The sequence below is a fragment of the Onychomys torridus genome, chromosome 10, assembly GCF_903995425.1.
Source record: "Onychomys torridus chromosome 10, mOncTor1.1, whole genome shotgun sequence".
In the NCBI taxonomy this organism is placed as follows: Eukaryota; Metazoa; Chordata; class Mammalia; order Rodentia; family Cricetidae; genus Onychomys; species Onychomys torridus.
Window position 1 is genome coordinate 10,860,896 of NC_050452.1, and position 17,757 is coordinate 10,878,652.

At 48.9% G+C, this 17,757-nt stretch overlaps 1 long non-coding RNA gene across 1 annotated transcript; it reads left to right on the forward strand.

The window, feature by feature from the left end:
- Positions 1-476: 476 nt before the first annotated feature.
- LOC118592334 lies at positions 477-11,661 on the forward strand. The gene is made up of 6 exons (XR_004946063.1): positions 477-503; positions 6,679-6,854; positions 7,026-7,077; positions 8,042-8,177; positions 9,840-9,995; positions 10,475-11,661. It is a non-coding gene; the product is annotated as an uncharacterized LOC118592334 (long non-coding RNA).
- The last annotated feature ends 6,096 nt before the right edge of the window (positions 11,662-17,757 follow it).

A 17,757-nucleotide genomic window follows, 5' to 3' on the forward strand; every position in this document is an offset into this window, starting at 1 on the left:
CCCTGGTCCTTCCCCAGCCACCCTGAGAGCTGTGAAGTAGTTGAGAGGGGTTGAGGGTTTCTTGTCTTGCTGTCCCTCAGAGGAGGAAGGGAAAGGAAACTCAGGTGTCACTAGTGTCCCCTGGGGCCAAGGGGGCATGGTCTTCAGAGGTCCTGAATAGTGATATTTTATTTGTATTGAAATGTGATTTTATTTGTATGTTAATAAAGTTGCCTTGAGGTCAGAGCAAGCCAGAGCAGAAGCTGAGCGGTAGTGGTGCACGCCTTTAATCCCAGCACTTGGGAGGCAGAGCTAGGTAGATCTCTGTGTGTTCAAGGACACAGCCAGCATGGCAGACACACGCCTTTAATCTCAATACCACCATAGAAGACCTGGAGGTCTGTACAAACAGGCAGTGATGAGGAGGTCATGTGGCCGGGTTTACAACCAATGAGAAAACAGAACAGAAAATCTATAAAAAAGATAGGACACACAGAGAGGAAGAACAGCAGAAGCAGTGAAGGGTAAGGATTTCCGCTCTTGCTCTGACCTCGTGGTTTTTAACTCTGCAATCGGTTCTGTGTTTCTTATTTAACAAGCCGGTTACATCTACAGTCCTGTGACTGTTCTCTGCGGCTGAGGGCCTTGTGGACCAGGTCCAGACTCTCACCAGCCTGAGAGGGCAGAAAGGAGCCAGCCAGTCAGAAAGAGGAGTGGCGGCCGTCCTCCCATGGCAGGCGTGGGGTGGTGATGGAAAGCTTCCAAGGTTCTCACTGTGGGGACGTTTAAAACCCTGGTGACCTCAGCATAAAGGAAACAGGGTATAAACTTTGGATTCTTGGGGTTACACTCTATGTGACAGCATATTGGAAAGCCCTGAGAATCCCTCCTTCACACACAGACACAACACAAACACAGACACAGACACAGACACACAGACACAGACACACACACACACACACACACACACACACACACACACACACACACATCTCTGGGAACACCCACAAGATCTCAGCACAGGATCTCTTTTACTGACTTGCCGTCCTGACTACCCTGATGTCTGGAGGCAAGGGCCCCCTCCTGGCTTTGCCCTGTCTCCCTGAGACAGAGACCTGCTGCTGGGGAAAGGCAGAGGGCAGGGGTGAAGGATGGGGAGGTTAGGGGCAGGTGAGGGACAGAGAAAAAAGCTTCACACCTCCCTCCTCAGACACCAGGAGAAGAGGCAGACAAAATACCAAATCAGCCTCGAGGTCTGACTACTCGGCAGTCCCAGCAGTCTGCTGACAGGGCACAGTGGTCCTTCCTCGAGGGGCTGAGACACTGGGGCAGTTTCCAGAGTGACAGCACAGTTAATCCTCAGCCCTGCTGAGGTTTTCCCTGGGGCAGGCACAGGGTCCTCACCACCTCTTCCTCTTCTCTCCCTCCTCTTCCTCTTGCTCCTCTTTTTGAGACAATACAGCCCAAGCTGACCTTGAATTTTCAAACCTCCTGCCTCAGCCTCCTGCATACTAGGACTGCAGGAGTTCACCACACAGGCTAACGTTGTCCTCTTGATTGTATGTACACGCGCGTGCACGCGGACCTTCCTCCACAGTGATGTTCTCTTACACTCTTCTACAAATGTCTAGTATGGCTCACGGCACCCGTGTGGCCCTCTTGGGCCTGGCACACAGCAGCGGCCTGTGCAGTTCCACTTCTTCCACTTCCACGGGTACTAAGAATGCTCATCACTAGCTGCAGGGCAGAACACAGAATGGGTGCTCCTTGGGTCCCCCAGGATGGTGCTGGCTGCCAGAGAGGCATAAGGAAAGTGTCTGTAGAGCTTGTAGATTCCCAACTGGCCAGGAATAGATGGGGCCACTTCAGATGGACAAGTCAAAGGTGTGGTGGCCCGGCAGGCAGAACACACACCAGCATGTCCTCATGGGGAGCATGCCCTCTGTTGCCTTTGAGAATCCAAACCACAGGTGCCAGGCGCTATCATCCCAGCACCCAGGAGGATGAGGCAGGAAGAACTGGAGTTGAAGCTAGCCTGGGCTACATAGCGAAAACTTTTCTAAAAATTAGACAAAAGTCTGGCTTTTCATGTGGAATGCCCCAAACACACCTGTGGGATGTGAAACACACAGGAGAGAAAAGTGCACTGGACAAGTGCCTGAGGGTAGAAGGGCCTCCTCTTAATTCTTAGTGAGGGGTGGGCTGCACTGATGCCATCCACAAGGCTGAATTTATAGACTTATTGCCAAACCATTCTGTGGCTTGAGAGGAACTATTGGCAACTATGTCAATTGTAGTTTCAGCATCCTGGAGAGGAGTCCGTCATTTGAAAACACAGGGACACATTTGGGGGCTGATTCCTTCTTGTGGGGTGGCCTTTGCCCCATGCTCCAATGTTGTTAGTATTGCAAGTTCAAGAGCCTGGCTGCAAATGGAGCTTGTAGTGATTTGGATAAGAATGGCCCCCATAAGCTCATAGATCTAAACACTTGGTCACCAGGGAGTGGCACTACTTGAGAAGGATTAGGAAGTGTGGCCTTATTAAAGGACAGGTGTCACTGGGGGTGGGCTTGCCAGGACCCAGTCCATGTCTCTCTGTTCCTGCTGCCTGTGGATCCAGATGTAGAATTCCCAGCTACTTCTCCAGCATCATGTCTGCCTGCCTGTGTGTCACCATGATGAAATGGACTAAACCTCTGCAACTGTAAGCCAGACCTATCGAATGCTTTCATTTATGAGCTGCCATGGTCATGGTATCTCTTCACAGCCACAGAACAATGATCAAGACAGAAATGAAGAAAACTCTGGAAGTCATCTCACACCATAGATGCAGCCCAAGGAGACATGCTACCTTGTCCCCCCTCTGAGTCCAGGACAGCCCTAGAGTGCCACCATATACAGAGTGATGTATGAGTGTCTTGGGGTACAAGAGGAACATCTCTCATTTTAACCACCAACAACTCCCATCTATCTTTATTGGCAGCAAAGCTAGTCACCATTTAAGATTTTAGTGTGTGTGCGAGAGAAAGAGAGAGAGAGAGAGAGAGAGAGAGAGAGAGAGAGAGAGACTACAGGTACATATATGCAACTGAACACACATGGAGATCAGAGAACAACTTTGTGGAGTTGCTTCATGCCTTTCATATTTATGTAGGTTCAAGGAATCAGACTCAGGTCATTGGCCTTGTATTGTGGGGAACTTACTGCTGAGCCATCTCATAGCACCATGTATTTTGTTTTTGGGACAGGGTCTTATGCAGTCGTCAAATTCCCTATGTAGAACAAGTTTGAATCCTCCCGTTTCCCTCTCTGAGTGCTGGGATTACAGGTCTGTGTCAATCACATCTGGTATGTGCAGTTCAGAGGGATGAACCCGAGACTGTGCATTCCAGGTAAGCATTATAAAAACTGAGCTATATCCCAGATCCAAGTCCTTTTCTTTCTTTTAAAATAGTCTATTTGTTTATTTATTTTATTTATTCACATTGATTGATTGATTGATTGATTGGTTGTAGCCCTGGCTGGCCTGGAACTCACTATGTAGACCAGGCTAATTTTAAATTCATAGAGTTCTGCCTGCTTCTGTTTCCCAAGCACTGCAATTAAAAGTGTACACCGCCAAGCTCTGTCCAATTTATTTTATTTTTAATTGTGTGTGTGTGTGTGTGTGTGTGTGTGTGTGTGTGTGTGCAGACACCCTTGGAGGCAAGAAGAGGATCTCTACATTTCCTCTCTGTTTTCTCTAAGAGTCTGTAAAAATGTTCTAGAGGAAAGAAGGGAGACTATAAAATAAGTCCATCCCTTGGAAGTGGGACCATTGAGGGGTGCAGTGAGACATTTCTGATCAATATGGGCAGCCAGATCAAGCCATGAATGCTGACTGGTATCCAGGGTTGCCCAGATATGAAAGCCTGGGCAAGAGGCAAAAGAGCTGCAGGCCAGGAGAGATTGTGTTTTGTGTTAAGATGGAAGACACAGGAGCCAGGGGTGCAGCTCAGAGACACAAGAGGTCCTCACTCTACTCCCCCAGCACACAGGATAAAAATACAAGACAATGGGGTTGGCGGTAAGGAGGGCACCAAGAAGGTCAGTGTGGTGGTTTGAAAGAAAATGGCCTCCAAAGGGAGTGGCACTATAGGGAGGTGTGGCCTTGTTGGGGCAGGTATGGTCTTGTTGGAGTAGGTGTGACTTTGTTGGAGGAAGTGTGTCATTGTGGAGATGGGCTTTGGGGGTCTCATATATGCTCAAGAAATGCCCCGTGAGACAGTCCACTTCCTGTTACCTGCATATCAGGATGTAGGACTTTCAGCCCCAGCACCACGTCTGCCTGTACACCGCGGTAATCCCAGCCGCCATGTTGCCCGGACTGAACCTCTGAACTGTAAGCGAACCACCAGAATGAAATGTTTTCCTCTGTAAGAGTTACAACGTGGTCCTGGTGTCTCTCCACGGCGATAGAAACCCTGACTAAGGCAGTCAGAGAGCAGGGAAAGCGGCATCCCTCATCTCTAGTTCTTCATCGCGGGGCGATGGGGTGCGTGCTCTCCACAAGCATGCCTTCCAGGAACAGAGAGGCTGAGCAAAGGAGGCGTATGGGGTAGGATGAAGTTCTACGTGTGTGTGCTGTTTCCTTCTGCTTAGACCTGTTCATTCTGATGGTGTTTAGACACATCAGGAGAGCTGCAGATGTGACGAAAGACATGTGGAAACGACGTTTGATACCGGCGCTAAGCACCCACAGGGACGAAGCCAGAGGTTCTCTAAAAGACATTGCTTGGGATCCAACCCTGGCTTCTCCATGGCCTGAGGCATATCTTAGCCCCTTGATTTCTAGTTTATAATGTAGGGATGATAATGAGGATGTTTAGTTTTAGTAAGATGGTTGAAAATAGCAGCAACTCTTAAACAAAGCAGTCTCAGGCTGTGTAATGGGATATATCCACAGAGTCTATTTGATGGTCAAAGGAATTTATTCGGGGGGTTAACTCACAACCAGAATAAAGGAGCTGGTCACGGAATCCTGGAGGGGAGGGGCCAGGTCCAATGCGGTTCTCAGGGGAGCTCTGCCTTGATCAGCACCAGCATCCAAGACCACAAGGTATTGAAGAGAAGAGAGCGAACTATCATGGCAATTAATGAGGCAATTCCACGTAGTTTATCTGGTAATTGAAAGAGGTTCATTTCAGGAGTAACTGACAGCCAATAAGGGGTCAGTTACAGGATCTGGGAGAGATGAAGTACAGTCCAGCATGGTTCTCTGGAGAACTCTGACTTGGTCGGCAATCCAGCATCCAGGATCACAAGGAGCCAAGAGAGCAAACACTTTGCATCTCAGGTCTTAAGGGGTCTCGTCCCAGCCATGCCCCAGGGGCAGGCCATAGGCAGGTGTGGCAGTCACTTGTTGCCACTTTAGGGGCAGTGCTTTGAGGTCAAAGCTGGAGCAGCTCCCTACTACAGCGCATGTACTTGCATCCTAGGTCTTAAGGGTCCCTGGTGGCCACGCCCAAGGGGCAGGTACCTAGCAGCTACCTGCTGCCTCACTAGGGACAGTGCTTCAAGGCAAGGCACAACCATCCACCCACTGCAGCTGTATACCTCATATGTTGCCATATAGGGCTCAAACTTCAGAACAGGATAGTTTTGCCTCTGAGATTCCCTTTACTTGGTTAAAGTGGCAAATTCCATAGGAATTGGACTCAGCAAGCCACCTCCCAGATAGACTGTCTGTATCCCAGAATTCCTGGTGATACACGCCTGTGATCCCAGCACCAAGGAGCATGAGGCAGGAGATCATAAGTTTAAGTCCAGCCTGGGCTCCATGTAAGATACTGTCTCGGGCACAGCCCTGAGGTTTGCTGGAGCTGGCCATAGGGACGGCCCCTCTTAGAGTCAGGTCTGCAGGGCCTACTTGGTTCCAGCCTCCACCTCTACCTCTGAAGAAGAAGAAGATGGTTTCCCTGGAAACTGTGGGGCTCCTCTGAGAAATCAGAAGCCTCCTCAAGGGAGGAAGGGCAGCTGGCACCTGAGGAGGAAGCACTCTGTCCATGCAAATGATTTAGACCCTTCCCTCTGGCAATTATGGCTTCTGGGTGGCCCAGGATTACTTTGCAAAAGCAAACACAGGAGTTAGGGAGGTGGCTCTGTGATTAAGAACACTTTCTGCTTCTGCAGAAGATCTGGGTTTGGTTCCCAGCCCCCATATGGTGGCTCACATCTGTCTGTTAACTCCAGTTCCAGGGGCATGCAATTCCCTCTTCTGACCTCTGTGGGCACCAGGCACACATGTGTTGCACATACATGCAGGCAGGCAAAGTACTCACACACACACACACACACACACACACACACACACACACACACACAAAATAAAAGAAATAAACCTTAAAATTCTCTGGCTTTTAGGACACGGCAGCATCATGTCCACAATGTCTAAAACAGGACACTGTAACCGTGTTTGCAGTGGTCAGGGAGTTGTGGGATCATTTCTCCGGGCCACAGTGTGACTTCTGTCGGGTCCTGGCACTTCACCACTGTGCTCTTCTTCCACAGAAAACATTAGAAGTTTCTGTTTTCCGTCCCTGAGGTGTCATTGAGAAGGCTCAGGACATGCTATCCCAAACAAGGCACCTTAGCGTCTAGGAAAACAGTGTAAGCAGGAGACCCTTCCTCCCTTCCTCTTCCTCTTCTCCCATTATGCAGGCCACAGAATCCTCTGGCTACCCTCAGAAGAACTCTGCTGCAGAGGTGTCTTCTCTACACACAGAAGGCAGGACTGGCCTCTTCTGGGAAGACTGGAGACAGGAGCATGCAAACAAGCAGCCCTTGCTGTTCCTGCCCTTCGTCATACCATCTCCACAGCCCTCTTCCCTGGCTCCGTGAGTCATTATGCTGGGGTGGAACCAGGCTTTGATCTTGTTTATCAAGGGCTCTACCACTGAGCTATATCCCCCGACCTTTGGGGCTTCCTTTCTGGAGGCTTCTGTGCCACACAAACATGTTTAAATACAGTTTTGCTCTTAGTAAAGTAATCTGACTTTTTGTTGTAGGGACCTCAAGCATGGACCTCATGAGAATGAGGAATCTTCTCTTCTCTGCAGTGTAAGTATGGTTATGCTAATATTATATACAAAACGTCAGGCAGGCAGGGTGGTGATGCAGGCTTGTAATCCCAGCACCGAAGAGGAGGAGGCAGGGGGATGAAGGTAAATCCTGCTGCTTGGGCTGCTGGTAAGAACCTGTCCCAACAAACGAAAACAAGAAAACTTCAAAAGCTCATTTCTGCCCTCTAGCATAAAAAAAAAAAAAAAAAAAAAAAACAATAAATAGAATAGAGGTAAAGCCTGTTTGCATGTCCAGAAGTACAGTCTGAGCACGAGCCATGGTGCAGCCTTACCCCGAAGGGAAAACAGAGGGAGAGCTGACATCATCTTCCTCTCTAAGGGGTTTCTCTTTGTTAGGTTTCCTGGGGCATTTTCTGGTTACTTGCGTCATCTTGGAGCTGGGTCTACCATCTTGCTCTTGAAAACCCCAAGCTGCCTGGGTTCCCATGATAGAACATGAACGACAACCTCCCCTTGACTATTCCATGTGACAGACAAGATGGGGGGCAGCTGGAGGATGGGATTCATGGTAGGGTGGGGGGAAGTACTGGTGGTGTACACAGGAGTGGCTGTACTTGGAGAAGAGCGCCGGGGAGTCCTCATGGTCTCTCCTCTCTCCTGTTTGAGTAGGAAGCTTCTAGAACATTTTGTTTGTGTTTGTTTTCAAGACAGAGTTTCACGTAGCCCAGGCAGGCCTGGAACTCTCTATGAAGCAGAGGATATTTTTGAATTCCTCATCTCCTGCCTCTACCCACCCCCCCAAGCTCTAGGATCACAGACACGTGCCACCATGCTCAGCTTTGAAGTGTCCATAACTGTGACTATGGCCACCCTTTCGTGTGTGCAGAGATAACAACACTGAAGTTTCCGGGCTTAAGATGACAGAGGCTTACTTTGCTTTGGACAGATGTGTCTTGCATCACAGTGTGACTGTGGACTGTCTCCATGTTGTCCTTGCTCAGGGACCCAAGAGGACAGAGCAGCTGCCATCTGGAACCGTGATAACAACAGTGGCAGGAAGAAGGAAAATGTGACAAATTGCAGCTGTCACCTGGACCTGACCTTTCTCTTGCCTTTAGCATCCAAAATGCATCAAGGGTCAGCAGGGGACGGGGGGAGGGAATAGAGACCAACCTGAAGGGTTATAACATTTTTTTTTCATGGTGTGTGTGTGTGTGTGTGTGTGTGTGTGTGTGTGTGTGTGTGTGTACACGCAGCAGCAGCAGCAGCAGCAGCAGCCCACAGAGGTCAGAAGAGGGCATCAGATCTCCGGAAAGGGAGTTACAGGTGGCTGTGAGCCGCCATAGAGCCGCCAGCAACTGAACCCAGGTCCTCTGCAAGAGCAGTTCAGTGCTCTAGATCCATAGCTTGTTCACTTTTTTTTTTTCTTGAGGCAGAGCCTTTTGTAGCCCAGGCTGGCCTCAGTCTTTCTGTGTAGCTGAGGATGGACTTCTGATTCTCCTGCTTCCGCCTCCCCAGTGCTAGGATTACAGGTGTGTGCCACCATGCCTGAGTTTATGTGGTGCTGGGGACCAAATGCAGCATTTGAGGGACTGTCCCCTAAGCCAAACATCTATCATCTTGAGGACCTCAGCTGTACTGTTGCAAAATGATTACCCCAGCTGGGCCTGACAGCACTTCCCTCAGAAAGGGGTGGGGAGGGTCTCAAGATCATCGCCTGAGTGTCCAGGCCATTCTTACCCCCTGCCTTATGTAACTCTGACTTAATTGGAGAAGGTCTGGGGAGGGGCTGGAGTATTCAGGCCTGGAAACAGTAGGGGAGGGGGCTCCATCTATGCAGCCACAGGGAAATCCTCATCACCTCTGGATAAGGCACTCCAGCTGCCACTTGCTGGGAAGAGGAGCACCCACACTCTGTAAGTGACCCCTTACCCACGCTCTGTAAGGAAGCTCATTAAAGTTCTCAGAGTGGACTTGGGGAATCTGTCATTGGGATCTTAGAAGGGGTAGGCTTAGTCTCCCTCTGGGAAAGAATTTTAGCAGTACCCAGGGACTGTGCATGCTAGACAAGTACTCCAGCAACAAAGGGACTGTGCATGCTACACAAGTACTCCAGCAACAGAGCGACTGTGCATGCTACACAAGTACTCCAGCAACAGAGCGACTGTGCATGCTAGACAAGTACTCCAGCAACAGAGGGACTGTGCATGCTACACAAGTACTCCAGCAACAGAGCGACTGTGCATGCTACACAAGTACTCCAGCAACAGAGCGACTGTGCATGCTACACAAGTACTCCAGCAACAGAGCGACTGTGCATGCTACACAAGTACTCCAGCAACAGAGTGACTGTGCATGCTACACAAGTACTCCAGCAACAGAGGGACTGTGCATGCTACACAAGTACTCCAGCAACAGAGGGACTGTGCATGCTACACAAGTACTCCAGCAACAGAGGGACTGTGCATGCTACACAAGTACTCTGGCAACTGAGGGACTGTGCATGCTACACAAGTACTACGGCAACAGAGGGACTGTGCATGCTACACAAGTACTCCAGCAACAGAGCGACTGTGCATGCTACACAAGTACTCCAGCAACAGAGCGACTGTGCATGCTACACAAGTACTACGGCAACTGAGGGACTGTGCATGCTACACAAGTACTCCAGCAACAGAGCGACTGTGCATGCTACACAAGTACTCCAGCAACTGAGGGACTGTGCATGCTACACAAGTACTACGGCAACTGAGCTACACCTCCGGCTAAGTCTGGTTTTCTTTCTTTTAATTCTCACAGAGCTTATGCATGGGAATTTACAAACAGCTCCATTTCAGGGCTGAGGACACAGCCTGGACTGCCTTGTCACTGGGGACAGGACACACACAGCTGTTGATAACACCTGTGCCCGAGGAGAAACACCAGGACCTGGGTGTTCCTGCTTTCGGGCCTCAGGTGAGAAGTCCCAGAGCTAGGCAATTGGTGGGACTTGGCCCCGGAGGAATCTGGGTGAGGAGGGAGGGCTGTGCAGGGACCCGACTCCCCAGGAGGACAGAGCAGGGACTTGGGGCAGTGCATGGGCTCCGGCCTCACCCTGTGCTTCTGGTCAGTGAATAAGGACACCTCCAGCAATGTAGCTGTCTGATAGAAACCTTTATGGGCATCGCTGGAAAGTCCAGATGGTGACAATGTCTCAGACCCAAGGTATAAGCAAAGTGACTGTGGATGAAGGGGTGTGCGTGTGTGTGTGTGTGTGTGTGTGTGTGTGTGTGTGTGTGTGTGTGTGTGTGTGTGTGTGTGTGTGTGTGTGTGTGTGTGTGAGAGAGAGAGAGAGAGAGAGAGAGAGAGAGAGAGAGAGAGAGCCCACAAACTATGAACAAGAACTAGCTAACCCCGTTACTTACGTTCTTCTGATCAACCTGGCTCCGCTTCAGGGCTCTCACTCATACCTACAGGAATTCAGGATGCATTTTCACAGTTGCCTGGTACCATGGCCCTGCCATTAGAACTTTCTTCCAGCCCGTGTGGATCCGTGGACTTCAGGGTCTGGCAGGTGCACTGGAACCTTAGAGATCCTGGACTGCTGCTTCCTTCAAAGTCCTCTCCAGAGTGTCACCCCAAAGTCCTGACACCCTCACTCCCATCCTAACCTGTTTCTGCCTCAAGACCTCTCTCCACCTGCTGCCTGTTAAGATGCCCAAGTTTTCAATATGCTTACATTTCCCAAAAGCAGCATATTAGACTTCCTAAAGACTGTGAGCAGAAGATTAGCCGGATTCACACCTATAACCCAGCACTGGGAAGGCAGAGGTGGGTGGATTGTCCATGAGTCCGAGGCCAGCGTGGGTTGTGTAGTGAGTTCCAGCCTAGACAGAGCTACAGAGGGAAACTCTGTCTCAAAAAGCAAAACAAGACAAACAAAAACCTTGTTTTACTTTGCTTCCCCGCTGCAGTGATAACACTGGTCAGTAATACCTTGGGGAAGGAAAGGCTGCTTGGCTTTCAATTTACAGTCATGACGTGGAAACTCATCGAAGGAACTGAAGCAGGGACCACAGAGTGTGCTCACTTCTCCAGCGTGGGCAGCCTGTTCTCTTATATGTACAACCAGGCCCACCTGCCCACGTCAATCATCCATCAAGACAATGCCCACAGGCCAATCCAGTGCAGGAAAGCCCTCAGCTGAGGCCCCTCTTCCCAGGAGCCTCTGCTTTGTGTCAAGCTGACAAGAACTAAGGACCTCAGTACCATGGATGATTTAAAAAGCTGAAGGGACACTAGCAGCCCTTGGCAAGCGTGGCTCCCGAAGGCCTGGCCCTTCTTCCCCAGTCCCTCTGCCTTGCTAAGAACTGTTAGATCATGTTCCTAAAGCCAGCCACCACATCTACCCCCTTATATATCCATTTCCTCCTCCCGAGACTCACTCCCAAGGTCCAGCTACCAAAGTATTAAAGTCCACAATCAAAAGCCCCCTTTGGCTGCCCTAATTAACATGTCCAGTTAAAATTAAACACCTCATCCTAACATGAGGTTTCCCATTTTATCTTGATAAACTGTCTATGGACCATGTCTTCTTCTCTCTATGCAGAGGCGATCCTTCCCCCGCCCCCCCCAACCCCCCCTCGACACATACCCTTCCCCTTCTCCCTTGTTCTCTTCTCCCTTGTCCTCTGTCTCCCATCTTTGTCTCTTATTCCTGCCCTTCGACTCTCTGGGGCAAATAGATCCCCCGCTTTGTGCTGAGAACTTGGTCTTGGGGTGTCTTGTGCCGATACTGGTTCCTTTACCCCGTACCCCCCCACACACACACAAAGAAAAGGAAACAGAAAGGAATTCACTAGATGCTAAGGCCAGGTTTAGGGCCAGGGCCAGAACTAGATCCTTCTTCAGGATTCAAGAAACAAGGCAAGGAGCTGGAGAGGTGGCTCAGTGGTTAGAGCACTGGCTGTTCTTCCAGAGGACCTGAGTTTGATTCCCATCACCTACACCGCAGCTCACAATTGTCTGCAACTCCAGTCTCAGGGAATGTGACACCCTTTTCCAGCCTCTGTGGGCATCAGGCATGCATGTTATGCCTCGACACATATGCAGGAAGAAGGCCCCGGCACACCCACATGTAAACCTGTCTGAGGGTTTTATTTTTTGTCCTGATCTGGTCAGCTCCCAAGTGGCCCCACATGACCCTGGCACTTAGATCTTTGGTGTGGTCCTCTTCCATACGGTAGCAGAGCTAGCCCTTGCAGTCAGCAGGCTACCGACCTCACGGCATACGTGTCATCTGGAGGCGGTCAGCTTCGAACCAAGGCACATTCTTTCTTGCTGTCTCTGTCTTTCATCTTTTGATCTGGGAGTCCCCACTTTATGAACATCCCACTCAAAAGACCCTCCTGTGGCCTCCTGCCTGTGAACAGCAGCACCCATGAGCTTAGAAGAGGACTCTTCAGGGGCCATCAAGGTCTGAATATAGCAACCCTTCGAACTCTTGGCTGCCGCCTCCTGAGAGCCCCTGAGTAGGAACTCTGCCCCTGAGGTGCTCTCAGGAACTGAGGGAGGGCAGATGTTTGGGCAGGGGGAGTTGTTGCATAATAATAAATACTAGAAAACTTTTTTCAAGTTCAGATTCTATGTAATGTGCACACACTGGCCTTCTAAATCCATAGGTGAACTGCCTGAAGATCAGCTGTACTTACAAAACGTGATGTCTGCATTGACCACGTGCAGGTTTTCTCTTGTTATGGTTCAAAATGAGCAGCTGCTTACACAGTTAGGTACTTAATGCAATTAGTGGTGCAGAGGTACTTTAGATATACGGGAGTGTGTAGATTGTAAATACCGTAGTGTGGTGTTATATAAGGGACTTGAGCATTCCAGGTTTGGGATTCACAGGAGTCCTGCAATCTATACCATAGCAAGACTTGAGTGAGCATTGACTATTGCTTTACCACCAGGTGAAAAATACTTTAAACAATCGATCAACTAAACCCTTCATTACAGTAAGATGGACATGGGCTTGGCTGCTTCGTCACATCGTTCTTGACGCTCCTGGGAAGTGGGACCAGTGGACTCAGCAAGGACTTCCTTAATTTTTCCTCTTAGATAAAATATTCTCCAATAAGAACGGAGGGAATATGAGGTCATTATAAGATAATACCATGACCACGTTGCCTAATGCACAGCAAATGCTCTTCAAATAAGTGGCAGGTTTGCTGTTTGGGGATCCCATGCCGCTTAAGGTCTCTTTGGTCCCCAAGTCTAAACTTCAACGCAACCAGCAAGAAAGGCTCTTTCCTCGTGTCGCCACAGGGTGGCGCTGTGACACTAACCTCCTCTCCACTCCCGCAGGCTTCCAGCTAGCTCTGCAGCAGGAAACCTGTCCCCTCCAGACTGCCAAGGCTTGTGTGTCGGGTTACCAAGAGTGACCGGGCAGCCAGACACTATCCAAGCATTCATCCGGCAGATAATGAGGAAACAGGCCCCAGCTTTGTACCCATCTGTAAGGCCAAAGCAAGGGCTGCACAAATGGTCCTGGAAGCAGGAGGTTCCTGTTGGAGGCCGGGGTGGGGTGGGGTGGGGTTGTAGTGTCTAAATGGATTCTCAGTGCTGAGGCTCCACATCCTACGCTCTCGGGCTGCGACCCTTTGCAGGGTGTGTGTGTGTGGGGGGGGGGAGTGTCAAAAAGGGTTTGGTTTGCCAGGTACTTAGCTATGTCCTCAGCCTCAGAAGTCGGTTTCTAAATTGTCTCAAACTTCAGTGTACATCACAGTCCCCCCGGGACTTGTTAAACAGTAGTTTGACGGTCCAGTTCAGCAGCCTGGCCCGTGGCAAATGCATTTAAAACATGTTTCCAGGGATGCTGAGGGGGCCGGTCCACTCTTGCAAAGTTCCCTGGGACCAGAAGAGAAGTCTCTCATTGTGATAGTGCTCTCCACTGCGATGTCCAGGCTCTCAGGCAAGCTCCTGAGCCGCCCGTGGGCCCGGGGAGGATACTTTTTGGAAGTTATCGTGGATGGGACAGGAGGCTGGCCTTTCCTGCTGTGTCCAAAGGCGACACAAACTCTCAAAGCTCCACTTGCTCCATTGTGGGCACCAGATCTGTGGAGGCAGACACTCTTTCTACCCGATGCCACCAGTCAAAACCAGTGTCACGTTCCCCCACTTGTAAGTGGGTGCAACAAGGGTTTTGATGGTCCTGACAGGAGTGTTGAATCATCCCACATAGAGCCCAGACAACTCAGATGGACAGAAGGAAGTCAGAGGCATGAGCCAAGGTCCCTCCTCACCATGCTTCAGGCACAGGGTCTCTGTTGGCCTCACTCTGGCTGTGGCCTATCTGGTCATGAGGTCCATGCTTTGCCGTTTAGCCCAAAGGATTCCATTGTAGTTCAGCCCTATAATCCCAACTATTCTAAAGGCTGAGGCAGGAGGACTGCAAGTTCAAGCCTGACTTAACTAGAGAGAGTTCAAAGCGAGCCTGGACGACTTAGACACATCGCAAAAACGTAAGCAACTAAAAGAGAAAACAGTGGGTGCCCGTCCACAATTGGGAGAGTGCTTGCCTACCTGGTGCAAAGCCTGGATTTGTCCTCAGTGATGGATTAGCTGGGTGTGGGGGCACATGCCTGAAACCCCAGCATGAGGGAAGTAGGGGCAAGAGGGCCCAGAAGTTCAAGATCATCCTCAGTTACACAGTGAGTTCATGGCCAGCCCAGGACACTTAAGACCCTATTAACTCACTAGCTAACTAAACAGTAAAAAGTGGGCTGGCTATGGCTCAAAGGTATAAGGGAATAGACTCGCCAACAAGCTTTCCAGCTGGACCGAAGGTGAGTTCCACAAAAGAACGGGTTAAACAGCAGATGCTTCTCCAGAATCTGGGACACACTAGCCCACAGAGTCTACTCATGCCTGATGGGAAATACAGACTCTGGGAAATTCTGTGCTGGGCTAAGGAGAGGCCTCACCACAGCACAGCTTGTGCTGCCCATGGTCATTGCATCATGTAGAAAAGAATGGTTTATTATTCCCCAGTTATTCATGGCCACACAGCCACTGAGTTTTGTATTTCTGCCACAAAATGTAGATTCCTGGCTCTATCAGTGGTCCCTATCCCATACCACCAACTCGGTTTTGATCTGTTTTCTTCCCTCTCTCCCTGCTCTCCCTCCCCCTCTTTCTCTGATGCTGGGACTGACTCCAGGCCTTTGCCCTTGCTAGGCAAGCACGTTACCACCAAGCTGCATCCCAAGCCCTCTATCCCTCTGCTTCTTTCCTTTATATGAAGAATATAAGCCTTTCTTAACTTCCACCTAAATTCTGGAACTGAGAAGTCTGTTGATACCCAGGGATTAAGAGACACCAGGAGAACACATTTTAAAACATCATTCCTTTCATGAATATAGTAACGTGAAATGGTACAGCCACTCTGAAAACGATTTCTGCAGTGTCTTAGAATGGGAAGCACAGACCTGATGTCTATGCCACCCATTCTGAGTATTTACTGTATCTACCCAAAATAAATGAAAACGTATGATCCACAAATATATGTGAGTGGCAGGTCGTAACAGCCTTATTTAAATGACTAAAAGCTAGAACAATCTCAATGGCCAACAACAAGTGAATGAATACACACATCCAGGTATATTCATGAAATCAAACTATCAAAATGATGCAAGTGAACTACAAAACAACTCTCCACATAGGAGACGCCAGGATAAAAGATGACCCTCTTTCTACAAAATTCTAGAAAATGGAAGTGAATCCAGAAGGTGAAGCAATCTTTGAATTGATGAAAGACAAGTAAGGATTAGAAAGGGGTGTGTGGAGATGTCTGAGTCAGAGTGACTACAGAGATGGTGATTGTGGGAGGTTTTAGGCATGTTGCTTTGTCCAAGATTTCAAAGCCTGCAGCAACATGTCAATTATGCACAGCCATGCTCTTCAAGGCAGTAATATAACTCTCAACAATGGCAAAACAAACTACAAAGTAAAAGCAAAGCGGACAGAAGACATTTTGTCAAAATAGATAGCAAGCAAGCATCTAGCAACGCTGACTGTTAACCACTAAGGGAAGTCTAGCTGCACCCACAATGGATCTCACTGCATGGCTACAAAATAGCTACAGCCATGGTAACTGTAAAAACCCTTACAATGTCAAGTTCAAGTTCTAAAGAGGATGAGGGGTAGCCAGAACCTGTATTTCTTAATATAAGGAAAATGGTAAGACTCTGAGGAAAAGCTTGTCATTTCTTATAAAGTGATAGACACACACCCAATGTAAAAGAAGCAATCCTTCTCCCTCCACTGTGAACAACCTAAATGCCTTTAGAAAGGGGGGAGGCTAAGTAACTGTGATACCTTTAACATGGAATAGCATTTGAGAGTGAAAAGGAGTGAACAACTGACATGCCACAACATGGATGTGCCACAACATGGATGTAAACACAAGAGGTGACATGCAACAAGATTCCACTTGAGTGGCACTCTGGAACAGACTAATCTGGAGTTGGGAGAAACTTTTTTCTATCAAAGGAAGCACCCCTTAGTGTGTGATATGTCCATTTGTCCAGCCCCTAGACATTCTTGAAATTTGCCTATCACACCCTCCTCTTACCCTCCAATTAGCCAACCAGGAGTACATGATGAGGTTGAACCTCAGCCTACGAGGAACAACCAAGTTCCCCATTGCCTTAAGAATAAAAGACAGAGGCCATCTTGACTTACTATCCTGGGTTAGGCCATGGCATAATCCTTTTTTTTTGGGGTGGGGGGAATTGTCATGCCACATTACTCTTGCTTTTTTCATGTGTTTCTTTGTGATGTGCCAGGATTATTGTTTTCTAGCAGAAGTGATGGAGAATGTCAGGTACAGAAAGATGATAAACTTATTATTTTCCAGTCTGGTGGTTTGGATGAGAATTGACCGTCCTAGACTCGTGTAGTTGAATGCTTGGTCCCCAGTCGGTAGACCTGTTTGGGAAGGATTCAGAGGGAAGGCCTTTTGGAGGAGGTGTGTCCCGAGGGCTTTCTGTTAGCTCATCCTGCCTCCTGGCTGTAGATCAGGATGTGAGCTCTCAGCTAATGCTTCAGCACTGTTCCTGCTTGATGCCATGTTTCCGCCACAATGGTCATGGACTCTAACCTTCTGAAACCGTAATCCCCAAATCAAACATTTTCTTTTATAAGTTGCATTGATCATGATGTCTCGTCATAGTAATACAAAACAAGTGAGACAGCTGGTTATTGGCTATTTCTTCCTCCTGATTTTTGGTGGTGGGTATGTAGTCTACCTACATGTTTGTCAAAACTGTAGAACCAGACACCAAAGAGACTGAATGTCACTCTGTGTAAATAAAGACATGTAGAATCAGTTCGCACTATTATAGAAACATCAGACAGTGTAGGACCGAGAAGGGTGTGAAGGCTTTCACTCAGGCACAGCTTGCCGCTTTGAGCTGCTCCTCGGAGCTCCCAGCCAGCAGTTTCAGCTTGTACTTTCAGGCTATTTCCTAACATGATTCATGAATGTTGTACTTTCAGGCTATTTCCTAACATGATTCATGAATGTATACAAGTATTTTATTTTTCCAGAAACAAAAGTATATCATACCTATGGATCTGCAGCTGCCCCTTTTCTACAAACTTCAAGAGCCTGAAAAACTAAGACTTAATTGACAATGTACAGTGCAATGCAATTTAAAATCAGCCCTCTACCTTCAAG